Raw genomic sequence first — 23439 nt, 5'->3', positions numbered from 1 at the left:
AATGAAGGATTCATTAACCCCGCCCCCCCCCCCCCCCAACAGAAGAATACTATCGCCAAGGAACAAGCTCTTCAATTTTATCATTCGCTCCCTGGAGAAAGCGGGGAGAACGAAGTCCTCAGGCCTGGCCTGAACGCCCTTTAGGGGCGTGGGCATCCCGGGGCCCCAGTCCCTTCCACTCGGAAATGCAGGGGATTTAAGCCAACTTCGGCGCGCCTTAATTTCATCCCAAGAACAGACTGCAATCATTGTGTTTAAACAAACCAGCCTAAAGGCCTCAAAGCTTGAGCGTAACGGAGGCCGGGGCCGGGGTAAGTCCTGGGTGCGCAGGACCCCCTGAGGACCCCAGCCCCTCCCGGGCCCCGCTGCCGCTGCTGAGTGCCACATCAGCGCCCGCGCTGCACTTCCAGGTTCCTCTCGAGGATGGAGCGAGCTAGCCCGGCGGGCGGGGGCGGGTCCAGGCCTGCGAGAGTGGCGGGATGCCTGGCCAATAGGCAGCAAGCAGGGAGTCGCGGCCACCAATGAGCTGGAGCTTCGGGGTAGTTGGGCAGCCGAGGTTCGTGCCCCGGGCGGGGGGGGGGGGCGGGGGGGGGGGGGGGGAGCCAGATGAGGCACATCTGGACAGCTGCGCCGAGGAACTGTGCGGCCCCTTCGCGGGCCCGACGTCAGCTGAGCACGTCCCCCACGTCCTCTCCTGCTAGTCACTTTTATTATTCATATTCCCAAAGAAGCAACCGAGGATCCAGTCTTAAAACTTTTTTTTCCGCTAATTGAGACGGGGCCAGATCTCATCCCGCGCACAGTTTAATTTTCATGGGGCTCTGGGATCAAAAGAACAGAAACAGCAACAACAAAAGCCCAGCCGCTGTCTGATTTAAAACTGGCAAAGTGAGAAAAATAGTGTTGAGTAAACAGACCGAGTTGGGTAAGTTTTGGAGACGTGCTGGGTATCTGTTTCTCCCGCTGTGATCTCTCTCCTGCGTCTTTTTGCTGTTCTCATTAACTTCTCTTCGTCAGAGAGATGAAAATGTCCCTCGCTGCCACAAACTGCACAGACCGTCGGCTTCCTTTTCTTCTGCTTTGCTAATAATTTAATTTTTGGTTACTTGTGTGTTATTTTAAATTTTCCCAGGGACAGAAATTTAACTGGTGTCCTGTTGTAAGCCTCTCCAGACCTCAAAGTTGAATCTGATAGATGTATTTTTCTATTTTCTTTCTGTGAGAACAAAGTATACGTTTGTAAAGCCGAAATCTTTATCCACCCCTCATTCCCCTGACTGTTTTGACAGAAGATTGAGAAAGTTATCAGACTTACTCTGAATTCACAAAACCTTTGCTTCTGTTCATTGGATGTTTAATATTAAGTAACTTAAATTCTGAATTATGTAGGTAATTGCTGTTTCACTTACATGTGAATGTAGTTGTAACCCAAAAATATCTTTTCTGTGTTCATCCATCCATAGTGGGAGGTCCAAATTCATTCAATATGTGACAGACAACTCTGTGCATCAGTAACTTTATAATTGTATGTTAATCCCATAATTCTATCAAAATAATATTTAGAGCGATTGTTACATGTGTATGCTTGCAGACAGTTGTGGTACATATTTCAGGATTTAGCAATGGAAATTATGGCAAATCTTGACCTAGGTGAATGACCTGAGGCCCATTCTATTCAAAACATTTATAATTTTTCTTAAGCAATGTTTTGGTTTTGAGACTTTGTCATATGTTAGTTACTGTCATGGCAGATCTGACCAGAATTGATGTTTAATTTCTCGCTCAGAAAGCCTTTGGTGGGAATTTGGTGCCATAATTGCAAGTTGCAGAGTGTGTTTTTGAATCAGAGAGGCAGTGCATTCAGTGGGTGGAACAGTTGACGTGGTTTTCAGGGATGCAGAGTTAGAAGGGACAGTGTTACAAAGAAACAGTATAAAGAGCCCATTGGCCTAGTTCAATTTGCAACCCCACTGTTCGAACCTTGGACAAGTTACTCAGACTGTCTGTGCCTCAGTTTCCCCCTCTGTAATACGGAGATAGTGATAGGTCCTACCTCACGGTGTTGTCTCTAGGACTAAGTGAGTTAACACAGGTGAAACAATGGTTCTGAACATAGTAAATCTTTGCTGTTGTGCTCACTCTTCATTTCCATCCTTCTTAGCTTCCTCTGCTGCATGTCATTTTCCCAGCTACCGTTCTTACCTCCATATTAGCGGCTAGCATTTACTGAGTCCTGACCTCCTGTTAGTGATACACTAATATTAGGCTGTGAAGGAAAGAGAGTCTTGAGAGGAGAGGAGAATTTATCAAGTGCCAGAGAAAGAGCTAGGAGGTTCTGGGAGTGCAGAAGATGGAAAGAGGACTTCTTACTGTGGGATAGCTTCATAGAAGGGTTGGCTTTCTGGGAAGGGATTTTGTGCAACAGTTTTGATGGAGAGGAAAAGGATCATGGAACAGCAGGTGGCAGGTATTGTAGGAGAAAAGAAAAGCAGGGGCAAAGCACTGAGGCTGGAAAATGTGTACCTATGCTTAGGGACAGTGGGTTGTGATGCAGGAAAATCTTTGGGAAGTTCGTGGGTGGAAAGGTTGGAAAGGTGGGAGAGGTAGGAGAGGACTGCACGGAGAGCCTGACGGGGAAGGGGAGGCTTGGGATGTAGATGGGCGGGGGACAGCAAGCTGAAATGGCAGCAGTTATATAGTGAAGGTGTTTCTAGAACTATCTATCTCTGGGGTCCAGTCTCCACCTCCTGCCCAGCACACACTCCCCATCTACTCCACTGCTTCCGTGATGTCCCTTCAGGGCTTGCAGGCTGTGTGGTCAGGACTGAGCAGTGAGGCTTGGCCATATCTTTTTGACTGGTGTCTCTCTGGGAGCTCTGATGAAGTGGTCTGACATTCTGGGCTATTATCCAAGATACTTTGTAGAAACAGGCCTTGCCTTGAAGTCTGACATGGATGCAATCGTTCCACCTCTCCCCTACCCTTGTACATACACAGTGTCTGCAGAGTAGCTCTTTCTCCCCCTGCTAACACCTATTCAGGTGTTAATACTTATAACATTGTAATTTCCAATTATGGAGTTAGATGAGACCTGCAATATATACCTAAGTGGAGAGCTAGTTTGGAGCTCTCCTCCTTTTTCTTCCTTGAGAGCATTGTGCTGTGGCAGAGAGAAGCTGAGCTCTGGTCCTGGCACTGCTGCTGACCAACTGTGTGACCTCAGGAAAGACGTTGAGCCATTATGCGTTTCTTTGTGCCATCATCTGTAAAATTATTAAATTACCTCTGAGATTCTGAGATGATTTTTTTTTCTTTTCTCTTCTTCGCTGGGACAGTCTGTTGCTTGCAGATGGCTCTTTGATATGTCTATGGCTGACATTTCGTGACTACTTAATACATGGTAAACATTATTCAGGGTGCTTAAACATGTCTTAGCTCATGTAGTCAGTCCTCTCACCAAACCTATGAGGGTTGGTACCTATTGACTGAGGAGACAGAGGCATAGGCATATTAAGAGACTTGCCCAAGGTCACACAGTGAACAAATGGCAGATGCCCATCTGGTCTAACTCTAGACCCCAAGCCTTAACCACAGGCTACACTGCCTTAGGCATGTAAAGCTGGGCTATTCTTCTTGTTTGCAGTTGTGTTGGTAATCAAGAAGTCCATGGGAGAAGGCTGATTGGAGGGGGAGAGGACATTTGAAGAACTGAGCCGGTAAAATTTCCTTGGAGGGGCTAGAATACCAACACGGGTCATGTCTATGGGATGTGTTGTGCCTGGAAACAGAAGACATTTTACATGTTTATAAGATGGGACTCATTGCAGGCAAGCACTCTGTCTTTTCATCCTGCTTGAACAAAACCCACGGTAGTACCCGGATATATAGTAGACATTCGATAAATGTCAGCTAGATGATTATCCTTTTTGAAAAAATGAAACTGTATAAGTCAGACGCAATGGTTTCCCCTTTGTTTCCCTGCTTTCTTCTCAATCTGTTACTCTCCCCAGAGAGAAGCTTTGTTACTGGTTTAGTCTAAAACCTTTCAGCCCTTCTGTAAGGATTCACTCACAGGTATAGATCTAAACAATTTGAAGATATGAATGGGACCACAATATTTTTTGAAATTGAAATATAATTCACATACAGTGTTATTGTAGTTTTAGGTGTACATTAAGTAAACAATCTATACATTGCTCAGTGCTAATCACGTAAGTATACTCTTAATCTTCTTTCTCTATTTCATGCCTCCCCCTATCCACTTCCCCTCAGGCAACCGCCAATTTCTTCTCTATATGTAACAGTCTATTCTTTTGTTTGTCTCTTTTTATTTTGTTTGTTTTGTTGCTTAGATTCCATGTATGAGTGAAATTATATGGTATTTGTCTTTCTCAGTTTGACTTATTTCACTTAGCATTATGTCCTTTATTTAGGTCCATCCATGTTGGTGCAAGTGGAAATATCTTTCTTTTTCTTTTTCTTTTTCTTTTTTTTTTTTTACAGCTGAGTAATATTCCATTGTGTATATATACCACATCTTTATTTATCTGTAAAAGAATACTTGGGTTGCTTCCATAATTTGGCTATTGTAAATTATGCTGCAATAACATAGGGGTGCATATATCTTTTCTAATTAGTATTTTCATTTTGCTTTGGGTAAATACCCAGTAGTAAAATTACTGGATCATATGGTGATTCTATTTTTAATTTTTTGAGGAGTCTCCATACTGTGTTCCCCAGTGGCTGCACTAATTTGCATTCCCATCAATAGTGCAGAGGGCTCCTTTTTCTCCACATCCTCACCAACACTCACCATTTTTTTTGATTTTAGCCATTCTGACAAATGGAGGTGATATCTCATTGTGGTTTCAATTTACATTTCCCTGATGATTAGTGATGTTGAACATCTTCTTATGTGTCTGTTGGCCATCTGTACGTCTTCTTTGGAAAAATGTCTATTCAGGTCCTCTGCCCATTTTTTAATTGGATTATTTGGGGTTTTGGGGGTTCAGTTCTTTAAAATTCTTTATACATTTTGGATATTAAACCCCTATCAAACATGTCATTTGTAAACATCTTCTCCCATTCAGTAGGTTGCCTTTTCATTTTATTCATAGTTTCCTTTGCTGTGCAAAATCTATTTTGGTGTAGTCACAATAGTTTAATTTTGCTTTTGTTTCCCTTGCCTTAGGAGACAGATCCAGAAAAATGTTTCTATAGCCAATGTCAAAGAATTTACTCCCTATGTTTTCTTCTAAGAGTTTTATGGTTTCAGGTCTCACATTTAGGTCTTTATTCTGTTTTTAGTTTAATTTTGTGTATGGTATAAGAAAGTGGTCCAGGGGCGCCTGGGTGGCGCAGTCAGTTAAGCGTCCGACTTCAGCCAGGTCACGATCTCGCGGTCCGTGAGTTCGAGCCCCGCGTCGGGCTCTGGGCTGATGGCTCAGAGCCTGGAGCCTGTTTCCGATTCTGTGTCTCCCTCTCTCTCTGCCCCTCCCCCGTTCATGCTCTGTCTCTCTCTGTCCCAAAAAAATAAATAAACGTTGAAAAAAAAATTAAAAAAAAAAAAGTGGTCCAGTTTCATTCTTTTGCATGTAGCTGTCCAGTTTTCCCAGCATCATTTATTGAAGTCTGTCTTTTTCCCATTTAATAATATTGCCTTCTTTATCATAGATTAATTGTTCATACAAGTGTGGATTTATTTCTGGGGTCTCTATTCTGTTATTTTGATCTGTATATCTATTTTTGTGTCAGTACCATACTGTTTGATTACTATAGCTTAGTAGTATAGTTTTAAAACTGGAATTGTGATACCTCCAGCTTTGTTTTTTTCAAGATTTCTTTGGCTGTTCAAAATCCCATACAAATTTTAAGATTATTTGTTCTAGTTCTGTGAAAAATGCTGTTGGTATTTTGATAGAGATTGCATTAAATATGTAGATTACTTTGGGTAGAATGGACATTTTAACAATATTCATTCTTCCAATCCATGAACATGGAATATCTTTCCATTTGTTTGTGTCTTCTCCAATTTCTTTCACCAGTGTTTTATATTTTGGAGTATAGATCTTTCACCTCTTTGGTTAAGTTTATGCCTAGGTATTTTATTATTTTTGGTGCAATGGTAAATAGGGTTGTTTTCTTAATTTCTCTTTCTGCTGCTTCATTATTAGTATATAGAAATTCAACAGACTTCTGTATTTTATTTTGTATCCTGCAAATTTACTGAATTCATTTATGAGTTCTAGTAGTTTTTTGGTGGAGTTTTTAGGGTTTTCTATATAGAGTATCATGTCATCTGCAAATAGTGAAAGTTTTACTTCTTCCCTACCAATTTGGATGCCTTTTATTTCTTTTTCTTGTCTGACTGGTATGGCTAGAACTTCCAGTACTATTTTGAATAAAAGTAGCAAGGGTGGACAACCCTATCTTGTTCCTGAAAGTGGTGGAAAGCTCTGTTTTTCATCATTGAAAATATTGTGGTTTGGAACAACAATATATTTATTTTTTTAAAAAATGGAGAAACTGAAATATTCCAAGTCTCGTGGAAAAATGAGGCAGGTGCCAGGTAAATATTCTACTTCTATTTCTTGGGCATCAAATTATATTCTTTTATTTCTGGAGATGCTATGGTTTTGGGATAAGAACTTCTCATGATGAAGCTTGTTGTAGGATTATTTCAGGTGTCCCATTATTAATTATACCCAGTCTGGATTTTAAATCTTTTTGAGACTTCATTCTTTAAGTCTTTTATATATTGAATAAACTTAAAAATAATATTTGAAAAATATTTTAATTTGCTTTTTACTTCATTGGGTTAATGTAGTCACTCTTAAATATAGCACTCTGACTAAGCAAACAGACTTTGGAGTCAGACTGTGAGGGTTTCAATCCCAGGTCTGATTCTTACTAGTGTACCCTGAGTAAGTTATTTCCTCTAGGAGGCTTTATTATATTGTATTTATTATTATAAAGTGGGGATATCAGTAGGCATCAAATGAGAAAATCCATGTGAAGAATTTAGCATAGTATCTGGTTCATAGTAAAGCCTATACCTATAAGCAATTCATTTTTTATTATGGCAAATTAAACATAATAGAAAATTTGCCATTTTAACCATTTCTAAGTGTGTAGTTCAGTGACATTAGGTGCATTGACATTGTTGTGCAGAGATCACAGCTGTCCATCTCCAGAGCCATTTCATCAAACTGAAACTCCATACTCATTCAACAATAACTCCCTGGCTCGCTGCTAGTAACCACATTCTGCTGTCTCTATCAATTGGATTACTCTATGTACCTCATATAAATGGAATTATACAATCTTTTTCCTCTTATGACTGGCTTATTTCACTTAGCATAATATCTTCAAGGTCCATCGATACGATATCATGTGTCAGAATTTCATACTTTTTAAGGTTGAATAATATTCCATTGTATGTTTATACTGCATTTTGTTTATCCATTCATCTGTTGAGGAGCATTTAGGTTGTTTCCATCTGTGATGGCTAATTTTTTGTGTTAATTTTGCTAGACCACACTGACAAGATATTCAGTCAAAGCTTATTCTAGATGTTTCTGTGAAGGTATTTTTAACTTAACTTAATTTATTTAAAGTTTTTATTCATTTATTTTGAGGGGTGAGGAGGTGCAGAGAGAGAGAGGGAGCGAGGAAGGGAGAGAAGAGAGAGAGAATTCTAAGCAGGCTTTGCACTGACAGATGTGGGGCTCAAACTCATAAACCTGAGATCATGACCTGAGCCAAAACCAAGAGCTAGACGCTTAACCAACTGAGCCACCCAGACGCCCCTGAAGGTATTTTTTAGATGAGATTAACATTTAACTCAGTAGACTTGAGTAAAGCAGATAGCTCTCCGTTATTTGGATAGGCCTCATCTAATCAGTTGAAGACCTTTATAGAAAAATACCAACCAACAATGCAAAAAAGATCCTCTTTCTCTGCATCCTCCCCAACATCTGTTGTTGCCTGAGTTGTTAATGTTAGCCATTTTGACAGGTGTGAGGTGGTATCTCATTGTGGTTTTGATTTGTATTTCCCTGATGATGAGTGATGTTGAGCATTTTTTCATGTGTCAGTTGGCCTTCTGGATGTCTTCTTTGGAGAAGTGTCTATTCATGTCTTTTGCCCATTTCTTCACTGGATTATTTGTTTTTTGGGTGTTGAGTTTGAGAAGTTCTTTATAGATTTTGGATAATAACTCTTTATCTGATATGTCATTTACAAATACCTTCTCCCATTCTACTGGTTGCCCTTTAGTTTTGCTGACTGTTTCCTTCGTTGTGCAGAAGCTTTTTATTTTGATGAGGTCCCAATAGTTCATTTTTGATTTTGTTTCCCTTGTCTCCAGAGACGTTTTGAGTAAGAAATTGCTGCGGCCAAGATCAAAGAGGTTTTTGTGTGCTTTCTCCTTGAGGATTTTGATGGCTTCCTGTCTTACATTTAGGTCTTTCATCCATTTTGAGTTTATTTTTGTGTATGGTGTAAGAAAGTAGTCCAGGTTCATTCTTCTGCATGTCACTGTCCGGTTTTCCCAGCACCACTTGCTGAAGAGACTGTCTTTATTCCATTGGATATTCTTTCCTGCTTTGTCAAAGATTAGTTGGCCATACGTTTGTGGGTCCATTTCTGGGTTCTCTATTCTGTTCCATTGATCTGAATGTCTGTTCTTGTGCCAGTACCATACTGTCTTGATGGTTACAGCTTTGTAGTATAGCTTGAAGTCTGGGATTTTGATGCTTCCTGCTTTGGTTTTCTTTTTCAAGATTGCTTTGGCTATTTGGGGTCTTTTCTGGTTCCATACAAATTTTAGGATTATTTGTTGTAGCTCTGTGAAGAATGATGGTGTTATTTTGATAGAGATTGCATTGAATATGTAGATTGCTTTGGGTAGTATCAACATTTTAACAATATTTGTTCTTCCTATCCAGGAGCATGGAATCTTTTTTTTTTTTTTCAATATATGAAATTTATTGTCAAATTGGTTTCCATACAACACCCAGTGCTCATCCCAAAAGATGCCCTCCTCAATACCCATCACCCATCCTCCATCAACCCTCAGTTTGTTCTCAGTTTTTAAGAGTTTCTTATGCTTTGGCTCTCTCCCACTCTAACCTCTTTTTTTTTTCCTTCCCCTCCCCCATGGGAATGCAAGCTGGTGCAGCCACTCTGGAAAACAGTATGGAGCTTCCTCAAAAAAACTAAAAATAGAACTACCCTATGACCCAGCAATTGCAGTACTAGGCATTTATCCACAGGATACAGGTGTACTGTTTCAAAGGGACACATGCACCCCCATGTTTATAGCAGTACTATCAACAATAGCCAAAGTATGGAAAGAGCCCAAATGTCCATCAATGGATGAATGGATAAAGAAGATATGGTATATATATATACAATGGAGTATTACTTGGCAATCAAAAAGAATGAAATTTTGCCATCTGCAACTACGTGGATGGAACTGGAGGGTATTATACTAAGTGAAATTAGTCAGAGAAAGACAAAAATCCTATGACTTCACTCATATGAGGACTTTAAGAGACAAAACAGATGAACATAAGGGAAGGGAAACAAAAATAGTATAAAAACAGAGAGGAGGACAAAACAGAAGAGACTCATAAATATAGAGAACAAACTGAGGGTTACTGGAGGGGTTGTGGGAGGGGGGATGGGCTAGACTAAATGAGTAAGGGGCACTAAGGAATCTAGTCCTGAAATCATTGTTGCATTATATGCTAACTAATTTGGATGTAAATTAAAAAAAAATTAAATTAAATTAAAAAATATAAAAATAAAAATAAAAAAAAAGCAAAATACCGACCTCTCTTGAACAAGAGAGAATTCTGCCAGCAAACTGCTTTTGGACTTAAACTGCAGTATCATCTCTTCCCTGAGTTTCGCCTGTTGGCTTACACTGAAGATTTTGGACATGCTAGCCTCCACAATCATGTTAGCCAATTCCTAAAATAAGTCTTTCTCTCTATATAATATATAGCTATAGATTTGGCTATGTATAGGTAGTAGATATAGACACGTAGATGTATAGATATAGATAGATATAGATATACATATAGGTAGATATACTATTGGTTCTATTTCTTTGGAGAATCTTAACTAATATGCCATCCCTTAATTACTGTGAATAATGCTGCTATGAACATTGGTGTACATTTATATGTTGGAGTTCCTGCTTTCAATTCTTTGGGGTAAATACCTAGAAGAGGAATTGTAGGATCAAAAAGTAATTCTTTTTTTAAGTTTATTCATTTATTTTGAGAGAGACACAGCACGAATAAGGAAGGGCCGGAGAGAGAAGGAAAGAGAGGGAATTCCAAGCAGGCTGTACTCTGTCAGTGCAAAGCCCAACTTGGGGCTTTATTTTATGAACTGTGAGATCATGACCTGAGCTAAGATCAAGAGTGAGATTCTTAACTGACTGAGCCACCCAGGTGCTCCCAAAATAATTCTTATAGGAATAAAAAAATACCCAGTGCCCCAAAAGGTAAAATTCACAATGTCTGGCACTCAAAAATAGTGAAGCAATTGTGTTGAAAGTGGAAATAAATACACTAACCCTGACTGTCCTGGAGGTGTACTTACATGCACATTTTTGTACTATTAGTCAAATAGTTGAGGTCTTCACTATAATAACATTTTGTACATAACAAGACAGAGTCTGCCAAACCATGGTCTGTGTTGATTTTACTTTGGCTTCTGAGATAGAAGTTCTTCTTCAATGTATTACTGTTTTTTAAGATTCTTTTTCTGTGTTTGATAACCCCAACCTCCCATTGGACTATGGTGAGGTAAACTCGGCTAAGGGTTATACTGGCCAAATGCATCATGCCTCCGATGGATTGGAGCTAAGACTAGGGCATGATGGGTGGGAGATGGGGCGAGGCTAATGAGCGACTGAGCATCGAAGGCCTTATAGAGAGCAGCAAGGGCCAAAGCAGCGCTGCCAAGATCTGCTGACAGGCCTGAGAGGTCTGGCTAAGCCAGAGTCCAGAACCAGAAGCCTTTTAAACCCAACAGAGGCACGTGGGGAGTGAATTCAGCCAAGTCCAGTTGGGACTATGACTGAAGCTGAAGAAGCAGGGCTTGATTTCATTACCAGATGTAGGAGGCTGGGTCAGAGGGGGATGCCCTAGAGTCAGGCAAGGGCTTAAAGCTCGGGAGCCTCATACCAGGGTCCCAGACTTTGAGCCGGGACTGTCTATTTTCCCTCTGAGAATTGGACAGTTTCTGTTTCTCTGCTCTGCTACTTCCCTGAAGTCCAGTCTGACCTGCTATCATCTAGACATCTCTACATAGATGCTTTGTTGCCAGAACAATCAAGTTTTCCTTTTTTTTTCCTTTTTCAATTTGAGTACAGTTGACATGCAGGGTCACATTAGTTTCAGGTGGACAAGTTAGTGATTTGACAAGTTTATAGAACAAATATGTTTTCTTCAGTTTGGCTGTTCTGAGCACCTTGGCATTCCTTTCCACTCTGCCTGTGCAGAAATACTGCTTTTCTTCACACAACTAACACCTTTCTTGGATGCTGGAAAACTACTTCTTAAAATATTGTAGCCCAGATTAATTCTTGGGAAAGCTCCTACTTAAGATGACAACAAGATATTATTACTATCATTTGATAGAGGTTTTACTTTTTTTGGTGGATAAGAACTAAATACTGAGTCTTTAGGAAAATTGGAAGTCGTTTTTTCTTTTTTTTTTTTATTTTTTTTTCAACGTTTATTTATTTTTGGGACAGAGAGAGACAGAGCATGAACGGGGGAGGGGCAGAGAGAGAGGGAGACACAGAATCAGAAACAGGCTCCAGGCTCCGAGCCATCAGCCCAGAGCCCGACGCGGGGCTCGAACTCACGGACCACGAGATCGTGACCTGGCTGAAGTCGGACGCTTAACCGACTGCGCCACCCAGGCGCCCCATCGTTTTCTCTTTTAAAGGAGAGGTACTACGGTCACTCTTTCACCTAGAAAGAAAGCTTCTATCAGAAGTCTTGGAAAACTTTGCTTTTATGCCAGTGATCTCCCTACTATGGGTTGGGATGTAGGAATGGATGCTGCTCAGTATTCTCATGCCACTATGACAGTTCTCATAACAGAAATGATTCATTTGCAGAATTTAGTAATAATAACAGAAGTAAGAACAGCCACACTAGATGATAGAGTAAATTTATCACTTTAATTTCCTCCAAATCAGCATTGTTTGAAGGAGGTTTTGTTCCTCTCTGGTGTTTTCCACTGAGAGAGAGATAGATGCAGGAAAGATTAAGAGAGCATGAGTGAGAGCCTTTTGCCTCTTTCTGATGAGCTCAGGACTCCCTTCTGTACTCCTGCATGTTTCAGGGGCCATCAGCCTATCAGAAAGGTGCAATTAAGGACAAAGATTATGGTTTCTGGAGAGAAATGTGCACAAAAAATTTAATAATACCTACTTGTTGCCTTAGTAATTGTGGTAAGAGTTGTTGGTTTTGCTTTGGAATTAGTTTTAGTTATTTGTGTTTCGTGTTGGTAATGAATAAGAGACAGTGGGGTGAATGGATGAAACTGGTTCTGCACCCTGATAGTGGTTACATTCTGATTGGTTCTAGGATCAGAATTGGTTTTTCCATAAGAGAATCAGATTGACTATGTGAAACCATTAAAAGGGACAGGAGCCTCTTATTTTGCCTCAGTCTCAGTCTCATTCCATTTCCCCACTTTCATTGCTGTCTTTTCCTCTCATTCCAGTTACCCCTAAACCCATGATTGCCCTGCTCTTAGCAACCTTTTCAAGGACCTTTTTTACAGGGAAATTGCCCAGGATTCAGAAGAGGCTATGATGGGATGTTTCCCTCCTCTTGTCTGTGGCTCTTATTTTTTTGGATCGGAAGTAGAATTTATATGCCACTCCAGTGATCTTTTTTCAATTTTCCTGAAATGAAGAAAACCCATTCTCCCCCCGCCCCCGATGTCTTGAAAGAAGAATTTTTGAAGATTTAGAAATAGGAAGAAGTCAACAGAGAGAATGTTTTGATTTTGATCTATCCTGACATTGGCATGAAATTAGTTCTTGTGAAAAAAGAGACTGAGGCTATCAAGAAAATGAATACAGGCACAAACAGAAAGCAGATTCAGAGCTGTAAATACAGAGAACAAACCATTGGTTGCCAAAGAAGAGAGGGTGGGAGGATGGGCAAAAGGGATGAAAGGGAGTGGGCAATACAGGGTTCCAGTTATGGAATGAGTAAGTCACAGGAATAAAAGGCATAGCATAGGGAATATGGTCAATGATATCGTAATTATGTTGCATGGTAACAGATTGTAGCTACACTTATATGGTGAGCCTAGCATAATGTATAAACTTGTCAAATAACTATGTTATACATCTGAAGCTAATGTAACTTTGTATGTCAACTAAACTCAAGTAAAAATATTTATTTATTTATTTATTCTCAAGTTAGCTAGCGTACTGTGTAGTCTTGGCTTTAGGAGTATATTCCCGTGATTCATCACTTACATACAACACACAGTGCTCATCCCAACAAGTGCCCTCCTCAATGCCTATCGCCTATTTTCCCAATTCCTCCCAACCCCCACCCCCATCAAACCTCAGTTGGGGCTATCACTGAAAAAGCACCCACTTCTACCTTCAGATAGCACAGTCCTACATTTTAGGGAAGACATCTTTGACTCTCACACTGAGCCCCCTTAAGCTTCTGAATTTTCCTTCTGATACATTATCAATCACCAATTGTGCTGAATCGTAAAGCATATTGCCAGATTTGGAAATGGAGTATTGTTAATGAGGCACTTGAAAAAGTAATGAAAATGAGGCCTGAAAAAGTAAACTTTAAGGAAAAGCTGTGGGCTCAAAGGGTATCTTCTTTCCTTCATTGTTTGGCACATCATCACTTGACTTTTCCAAGTTTCAGTTAACAAGTGATGTTTAAAAATGTCCTCTCTTCTGCTCTCTCCTTATCCTTTTATCTTTTTCATTTGGTTGTGATTTGAGAAGCAATTCATCAAGGGCAGTTCTGAGTTCATGTTGACTAAAAACACAGGACTAAAGGTGAACAGATATTTACTCTGGTGTTCGAAGTCCAGTGGAAGAAATGATGAGTAAGTTAGCTTACATTAGCTGAGTCTCTTATTCTTATCGAAAGGACCATTATTCTAGTTATTGGAGAAGGCAGTGGTTTACATGGCATCCTTTGAGGAAAGACTCTGTTTTAAATAAGCTTCTCCACTGGCCTCCTTGTGGGCTCACCTCCACCACCAGACCATCCATCATCATTAACCACGTTTCTAAATTTAATTTATTAGAGGAACCATTTGGTTCACAGGATGAGTGGATTTTGATTGGGAGGTAGTGGTGGGTAGAAAGTGTAGGGCCTGCTGGTTATTTCCCTGAAGCCCCAAATAGCATGAAGGAGGAAGGTCAGTTAAGAAGCAGAAAGAGAAAAGAAGAAACAACTGAGCAAATCTTCTCAAAAATTTTGTTGGAAATTGGCTTGAAGTCTAATTTGCTCTCTTAGCCATAGAGTTGAGTCTTATATATTTTGTAATCAGTTCTTATAAAATTCAGCCATTACTAAGCTGATGACCAAAGAGCACTCTTCCAACTTGATAGAATAGAGAAATGTCTTCTCCAGCCAAAATTATAGGAAATTTTCCGCCAGCAAGCATTCAGATTTCCTACTGGGTCCATTCCTGTAAGATTTATCTTTCCAGATAATCCAGTTGGTTAGGTTAATTGGGTCCAGTAAATCTTAAATAGATAAAAAATAAATAAATAAAAATACCAGTTACACAGTTAGAAAGCTTTTGAATCTTCCAGGGAACAGACATATTTATGACGTCTAGTTCAGGATTACGTCTTAAGGGAGAAATTACTCTTTTTCTCTCTAAGCAATACCAGCATGAAATGACCCTTAATGAGATCCTTGAGCTTTCAAGGGCACTCTTCCCAGGATGAATGATGCCAGAGAGCATGTAATTCAGTCACAATTTCCCTCCAGGTCCCTTCAGTCACTTAGAGGACAAATTCTCTGTCTGCAGGGCCTGTTCTGTGGGTGTGCAACCTGTAGAGTTGCACAGGGCTCCAGTCTTAGAGGGGTCCTGTGCTTATTTTAATGCTCTGCTGTCACTGTTTTGAAATTCTCACAATTGATAAACAAGGGACTCCACATTTTCAGTTTGCTCTGGGCCCTGCCTCTATGCTTTCAGGGCTATTCAAGTGTAACAAGAGTGAGAAAGTAAAATCAAGGGCCTGTTTTCATCACTCTCCTCCAACTTTATGTGTCCGGATGAGCACCTAATGGAACTGCTACTCATTCGCTTGTCTTTATTGATCTCATGGTTAGTTTACCCTATTAACGGGTTTTCAGAGGATCTTGTCCCTTTTTAGAACAATTTCTCTACTAATTTAGAGCCTGTAGTTAAAAAGGTGAATCAGGTCTTGGCAACATATGGTACTTCTGTCTTTTGAAAAGAAGTGTCTTCTAAATCTCCTTTGTTTACTTTGTGTTATGGCCTTGATGGCACAACCCCAATTTCATACGTGCACTCTACACACACTCTAGTAGGTCTCATTTTTATTTTTATTTATTTTTTTAAAAGTTTACTCATTTATTTTGACAGAGACAGAGAGAGTGCAAGGAGGGGTGTAGGGTGGAGAGAGAGGGAAAATCTCAAGCAGGTTCCACAGCAGTGCAGTCAATGCAGAGCCTGATGTGGGGCCCAAACTTAGGAAACTGTGAGACCATGATGTGAACCAAAATCAAGAGTCAGATGCTCAACTGAATGAACCACCCAGGTGCTCCAAGAGGTCTTATTTTTAAAGCAAGAACCAAGAAAGATTCTTATTGGCTGGTGGGTCCAAATGCTGAAGCCCACAGCAATGACTGTGAATATTCATTCCCGAGTTTTCTTAGTCTTCCTAGGGGCCCCTGGGTAGAAGTGGGTATGAGATAGTTGGCTTGGTAGGTTGGTTCAGGTAAGGGAAACAAAGTCAGGGGCGGGCCTGATCCGTGTGGGAGACTTCTGCTTTAACTGTGCTTACACACTGAGCACCTGAGCTGGCTGGTTGAACAGTTTCATAGAAATGATTAATAAGGAGGCAAACATGGTGAGAGTGGGAATAAATGAGTATAAATACCTTGCAGGACTTGGAGAAACACTTGCTGACAGTGAATCAGTTAGTGTTTCCCTGAGTGCAAAGGACAGTATTTTCTGGTATGTGTGAACATGCCCAGTAGTTTGACAATCAGACCTGCATGTCTGATGATATTAATTGCAGGGTGTTATGGGCCAGGTTTCTGTAAGTTGGGTGGAGGTGGAGGCCACTGGCATGATATACATTGCTTGGGAAGAAACATGAGTGGGAGGAAGAAAAGAGGTTTCTCTGGGGCTGTTGCAAGGCTGATGCTGGTGAAATATGTTTGTCTTTCTTGAGTGGTAAGCAGCATCTGCAAGGATTGTTAGCTGCTGAGCAGCACGTCTTCTGTACTTAAGACCCATGAGAGATTTGGGTGACGGTAGTAGTGAGGTAAGTTTTAATACTGTGTTTTCCTACTCCTTGTCTTTGGTGTGTACATGGGTGTGTGTATGTGTGTAAAACTGACAAAAAGGTGTCTGGTTTCAGCCTATTGATTTTTTTTTTCATTCTGCTGGAAATCTTCAGCATTAATTAGGACACAAAGGCTCAGTTTCCACTTCTTTCTTACTCTTTTTGCCCAATTCGAAGATGTTTGATATACTAAGTATGATGAAGGACTGACTAGGAAGGGAGAATTGATCTGAAACTGTTGAAAGTTAGTTCACCATTTCTAGAGTAACCTTGGTATGTAAAAAGGAAGAACTTTTTTTTGATCAAAAAATGCTTATTTATTTTTGAGAGAGAGAGAGAGAGAGAGCGAGAGAGAGCACAGTGGTGGAGAGGCAGAGCCAGAGAAAGGGACAGAGGATCCTAAGCAAGTTCTGCACTGACAGCAGTGAGCCCCAGAGGGGCTTGACCTCATGAATCTTAAGATCATGACTCGAGCTGAAGTCGGACACTCAGCTGACTGAGCCACCCAAGTGCCCCATAAAGAGCAAGAACTTTTGATTCATATAGATCTAGTTTGAATCCTGACTCTTACTGTGTATTTGGGACATTGTGAAAATAACTTAACCTCTCTGAACTTCAGTTTCCTGATTTGTAAAATGGGGTAATAATACCAGCTTCTCAGTGTGGCAAGGATTTAATGAGATAATGTTGGCCAAGAGCCTGGTGTCTTATCTGTCATATGGTAGAAACTCCATAGAAAACTGGTACCTTTAGTTTATTAACTCTTTCTCTAGCCCCTTCCCAAGCATTGGAGTCATGGCCTGCCATTCTTGACTCTTGTAATCATCAGTGTTTCCCCAGCCAGCTTATTGTGGGCTATGGCTGATGGAGACAAAACTAAGACTAGCCTAATCCTAATGGATACTTCATTTCATTTTTATGTTATGATCTAACATTGCAGTTACATGGGCAGAGTGGCTGTGGGGAGATCTGTGTCTTAAATGCTGAATTCTCCTTGATTTGTGACATTTTCTCCCTCTGGGATCTTTAGGAATCTGGCAGCTGAAACACAAGTCCTGCCATCTACTCTTTTCATCCACCAATCCACCCATCCATTTATTCATCCATTTACACATCCATTCATCCACACAACCCTTATGTACTGAGCCACATACTATATGCCGGGAACAGTTCTGAGAGTCAGAAATTAAGCAGTAAAGAAAAATAGACACAAGTCCTACATGAACATAGTTTTCACTCTAATTGCAATAAACAAAGTAAGTCAGTAAATTATGTAGTGTGTTAGAAGGGGATGTTTTATGGGGAATATAAAACAGGACAAGAGGATGGGGTCTTGATGCAGTTTGAAGTTTTAAATAGAGTGATCAGGGAAAGCCTTATTAGAAGGGTAATAAGGGAAAGCCTTATTAGAAGGTATTTGAGCAAAGGCTTAGAGGAGGTAAGGGGGAAGAGTATTTCAAGCAGGAGGAGCAGCAAGTACAAAGACCTGAAGGTGGAGTAGAGTCTGGTGTGTTTAACGAGAAGAAGGGAGGCCAGTGTGGCCGGTAAGGAGTAGACTGGAGAAGTGATGGGAACTAAACCATATGGAGCCATATAGGTCATTGTGAGGACCTCAGCCTAACTTACATTTCAACAGGATAATTCTGACTTCTGGGTTGAGAATAGTCTGAAAAGGGCAAAGGCAGAAGCAGAATCCAGTGAAGAAACCGTCAGATCCTGGGCATACTTTGGAGATAGAGTCAACAGGATTCTCCAACAGATTAGATGTGGCAAGTGAGAGAAAGAGAGGCATCAAGGATGATTGTAAACTTTTTGGTGAAATTGGGAGGATGAAGTTGTCATTGAGTAGGGAAAACTGTAGGTAGGTGGATCTGGTCCAGGTATCAGGAGACCTGTTCTGGACAGTTTTGAATTTGAGATGTATATTGGACAGCTGGATGGGCAGTTGGATGTAAGGAGCTTAGGGTTCTGAGGAGAAGTATGGGCTATGGATAAAAATCTGGGAGTCATTGGCATGTGGCTTACTACTGAAGGCTGTGAAAAGAGATTACTGAGAAGGTAGAAAAGAGTTCTAAAAACTGAGCCCTAGGACATTCTAAGTATTCTAATTAGGAGAAACTAGAACAGAAGGAAGGGCCAGTGAAGAAAAATAAGGGAAGAATATTTTCCAGGGAGCATGCTGTGATCAGCTCTGTGAAATTCTGCTCGTGGCTCAAGTAAGATGAAGACAGAATTGGCAGTTGAGTTTAGCAATGTGCGGTCTTTGGTGACCTTGACACGAAAGCTAGAATCATACAAGACTGGTAAAGAAGGGACAGAATGAGGTGGGAACAGTGACGTTAGAGCTCATTCATTTGTAGCCAATCCTTTTTCACTCCCAATCCACTGAATCGAAGCCCCTCAACTTCCCATGTTTCTCTTTCATCTTTATTTTATGTTGCCAATATTTGTAAGCAACCTTAAATTATTTTAGAGTGGGCTAGCAAACAAGCACCATGGGATACTCCCCCAGATCGGTTCTCTTCAGCCTCTGTTGGGGAAAAGGGCCTGTTACTATTTCCCTTCACATCTGGTGGCAAAGATGGGGCTGCATGCTTGCTCCTGAGTGGGGGTTTCCCAGCATAGTTGTGCACGTTGCCTTTGCATGGAAACACAGGCCTTTATAGGAGGATGAATTTGGGGTATGATTGTGGGGAGCTGGTAAACCTTGTTTTTGTCTCCTCTTGGTAAGGCCCTCGCAGTTACTATGTTTCCACACTTGTTTTATTACAGGTGTAGAGCAGGTCAAATAGAACTTTTGAAATTGGGATAACCTAGAGGGATTTCAGAGGAGGGCAATAGATTGAGCAACACGATGGCAAAAGAGGAAAAAACTGAGGACAGGTGAAGAAGCTTCCCCAGCTGTGGCCATGGCCCCTTCAGGCTCTAATGATACTTAGAGGCCTGCAGAGGCTGACCTACATTTTGAAAGTGACTGTGGAGTTTGGCAGGTATTTCAGGGAGGCTTTTTCCTGGGCCAAGGCCAGAGGATGACTCAGCAGGTTGGGACATAGCTGGCTTCTGTTGAGGTACGGAGAGAGCTCCCCTGCAGTGTACTGGACACAATTTCCAGTCAGTAGGAATGCGTGCAGACTCCTCCGCTCCCTCTTGTTGATCCACAGAGGCCTCACCAGCTTCAAGTCATGAAAACAAAAATTGTTTGGGAGGACAGAATGTGACTTTTGGCTTTTCCTTTGGGACTGGGTTAACATGCTGGTGGATGGTAGATGCTGGTAGATGACAGATACAGAATACATTTGTGGGTTCTCCCTTTTTGCTGCCCTTGCTGGTTTCTGGAAAGTGATGCTGTTTGCTCCATTGTTCATGTGACCTCATACATTGGGCATCTGCCTGCAGTGCCTGTTTTGAAAAACAGGTTTATTTTTTAGAAGAGTTTTTCATTCACAGTAAAACTGAGCAGAACTTAGAGAGTTGCCATATAACCCTGACCTCCACATGTGCACAGTCTTCGCCATCTGCATCTCTCAGCAGGGAGGTACATTCTGATGAACCTTCGTTGACACATTATTATCACTCAAAGTTCATAGTCTACATCATGGCTTACTTTTATTTATTTATTTATTTATTTATTTATTTATTTATTTATTCATTCATTCATTCATTCATTCATCCAGTCATTCATTCTAATGTCTATTTATTTTGAGATTGAGAGAGAGAGAGAGAAAGGAGGCAAAGGGCAGAGAAAGAGAGAGAGAGAGAATCTCAAACAGGCTTCACGCTGTCAGTGCAGAGCCTGATCTGGGGCTCGATCTTACGAACTGTGAGAGCATGACCTGAGCTGAAATCAAGAGGTGGAAGCCTAACCAACTGACCCACCCAGTGCCCCTGTGGTTTACTTTTAGTGTTGCACATTCTATGGGTTAACAAATGTATAATGACATGTATCTACCATTATAATAGCACATAGAATAGTTTCATTGCCTTAAAAATCCTTGGTGCTTTGCCCATTCATCTCTCCCTTTTTCCTAACCTCTAGAAACCACTGATATTTGCCCTGTCTTCCTTGGTTTTGACTTTTCTAGAATGTTATGTAATTGGAGTCATATAGTATTGTATCCTTTTCAGAGTGGCTTCTTTCACTTAGTAGTAAGCATTTAAGTTTCTTCCATGTCTACTGATTAATATTTCATTTTATGGGTGTATTACATTTTATTTATCCATTCATCTACTGAAGGACATCTTGATTGCTACCAAGTTTTGGCAATTGTAAATAAAGTTGCTATGAACATCTGTATGCAGGTTTTTGTGTGCATATATGTTTTTAGCTTTGGGTAAATATCAAAGAATTTGATTGCTCAATCATATGGTAAGAATATGAGTAGTTTTGTGAGAAGCTGCCAAACTGTCTTCCAAAGTTGCTACACCATATTTCAATCAGCAATGAATGAGAGTTCCTGTTGCTCCACATTGTCACAAGCATTTAGTTCTGTCAGTGTTCTGGATTTTTGCCATTCTATATGTGTGTAATAGTATCTCATTGTTGTTTTAATTTACAACTCCCTAATGATAGCTGATACTTGGCATCTTTTCATATGCTTATTCGCAATATGTTTATCTTCTTTGGTGAGGTGTCTCTTCAGGCCTTTGGTCCACTTTTTAATTGGGCCAGTTGGTTGGTTGTTTTCTTTTCTACTGAGATATAATTGACATATATGTCATTTGACATTGTATTAATTTTAGGTATACAATATAATGATTTGTTATGTGTATATATCACATAATTATTACCACATTAAGTCTAGTTAACATCCATCACTACATACCGTTACAATCTTTTGTGTGTGTGATGAGAATGTTGAAGAACTACTTTCTTAGCAATTTTTGAATATACAATACAGTATTACTAGTTATAGTTAACATGTTGAACATTACATCCTCAGGTCTTACTTATCTTATAACTGGAAGTTTGTACCTTTTGAACACTTGCTCCCATTTTATCCCTCCTCCTTCCCCCCCCTCTGACAACCACTAGTCTGTTCTCTGTTTGGTTGTTGGTTTTTGTTTGTTTGTTTTTTAGATTCCATGTATAAGTGAGATCATACAGTACTTGTCTTTCTCTGTCTGACTTATTTTGCTTAACATAATACCCTCAGGATCCATCCATATTGTTCCAAATGACAGAATTTCTTTCATACACACACACACACACACACACACTACATTTTCCTTATCCATTCATCTGTTGATAGACATTTAGGTTATTTCCATGTCTTGGCTTGTAAATAATGCTGCAATAAACATGAGGGTGCAGATATCTTTTTGAGATAGTGATTTTGTTTCCTTTAGAAAAATACCCAATAATGCAATTGTTGGATCATATGGTATGGTGTTTCTATTTTCAATTTCTTGAGGAAACTTCATACTTTTTTCATAGTTTTCCATAGTGGCGGCACCAATTTCCATTCCCACCAACAATGTATGAGGGTTCACTTTTCTCTATATCCTTGGCAGTACTTGTTATTTCTTGTCTTTTTGTTAATAGCCATTTTAACAGGTATGAGGTGATATATCATTGTGGTTTTGACTTGCATTTCCCTGATGATTACTGATGTTGAAAATTTTTTATGTACCCATTGACTATTTGTATGTCTTTCTGGAAAAAATGTCTATTCAATTTCTCTGCCCTTTTTAAAATTGGATTCTTAATTTTTTTGTTATTGAGTTGTATGAGTTATTTGTACATATTTTTTGGATGTTAACTCCTTATTAGATACATGATTTGCCAATATTTTCTCCGATTCTATAGGTTGCCTTTTCATTCTGCTGATGGTTTCCTTTGTCTTATGGAAACAGTCCCACTTACTTTTGTACATTAATATTATATCTCAAAGTTTTGCTGCAATTGCTTATTAGTTCTAGTTTCTTGTCAGTTCTTTTGGGTTTTCTGTATATATAGGTGAACAGGTCATCTGTGAACAAAGACGGTTTTATTTCTTCTTTCTTAATGTATACCTTTTATTTCACTTTCTTGTCTTATTGCATTTGCTAAAACTTCTAGTACAGTGGTGTCTATTCCTGATTTTAGAAGAAAGCTTCTGGTTTCTCACATTGAGTATGATATTAGCTGTAGATTTTTATAGATATTCTTTATTATTTCTTTTATAGATATTCTTTATTAAGTTGAAGAAGTTCCCCTTTACTCCTAGTTTGCTGAAAGGTTTTTAAAGAAATTAATTAAGTAATCATGAATGGGTGCTGCATTTTGCCTTTTCTGCACCTATTGGTATGATAATGTGATTTTTATTCTTTAGTCTATTGTTACAATAGATTAATTTACTTGATTTTTGAATGTTTAACCAACTTTGCACACTGGGATAAGTCTCCTTGCTTAAAATGTGTAATTATTTTTATGCATCATTGGATTTTATTTGCTAATGTTTTGCTGAGGAGTTTTGCTTGTATGTTGATGAGATATATTGGCCTATAGTTTTGTTTTCCTGTAATGTTTTTGTCTGGTTTCAGTGTTAGGGTAATACTGGCCTCTTAGAATAAGTTAAGAAGTACTCCCTTTGCGTCTGTCTTCTGGAAGAGATTATACAGAATTGAAATAACTTCTTCCTTAAATGTTTGGTAGAATTCACCAGTGAACCCAACTGAATCTGTTTCTTTATGATTTGGAAAGTCATTAATTACTTATTCAATTTCTTTAATAGATTTAGGCCTATTCAGATTGTTTATATCTTTTCTTGTGTGTGTTTGGTAAATTGTATCTTTCAAGGAATTGGTCCATTTCATCTAGGTTATCCAATCTGTATAACTGTTTATAGTATATGAAGTTGTTTATAGTATTCTTTTATTAT

General features: G+C 39.7%; 1 protein-coding gene across 2 annotated transcripts in view; it reads left to right on the top strand.

Annotated features, from left to right (window-relative positions):
• The first annotated feature begins 584 nt into the window (after positions 1-584).
• Positions 585-23439, top strand: part of TMEM45A (transmembrane protein 45A) — a 76458-nt gene continuing 53603 nt past the window's right edge. The window contains exon 1 of one of the 2 annotated variants that reach the window (XM_030330386.2): positions 585-925. The gene's annotated coding sequence lies outside the window, so the exon portion shown is untranslated. The remainder of the gene's footprint in view (positions 926-23439) is intronic. The other variant, XM_030330385.1, reaches the window with a different exon arrangement.

The sequence above is a fragment of the Lynx canadensis genome, chromosome C2 (genome assembly GCF_007474595.2).
Source record: "Lynx canadensis isolate LIC74 chromosome C2, mLynCan4.pri.v2, whole genome shotgun sequence".
NCBI classification, from domain to species: domain Eukaryota; kingdom Metazoa; phylum Chordata; class Mammalia; order Carnivora; family Felidae; genus Lynx; species Lynx canadensis.
The sequence above is the reverse complement of the archived record's forward strand: the minus strand, read 5'-3'. Positions and strand labels throughout refer to the sequence as shown.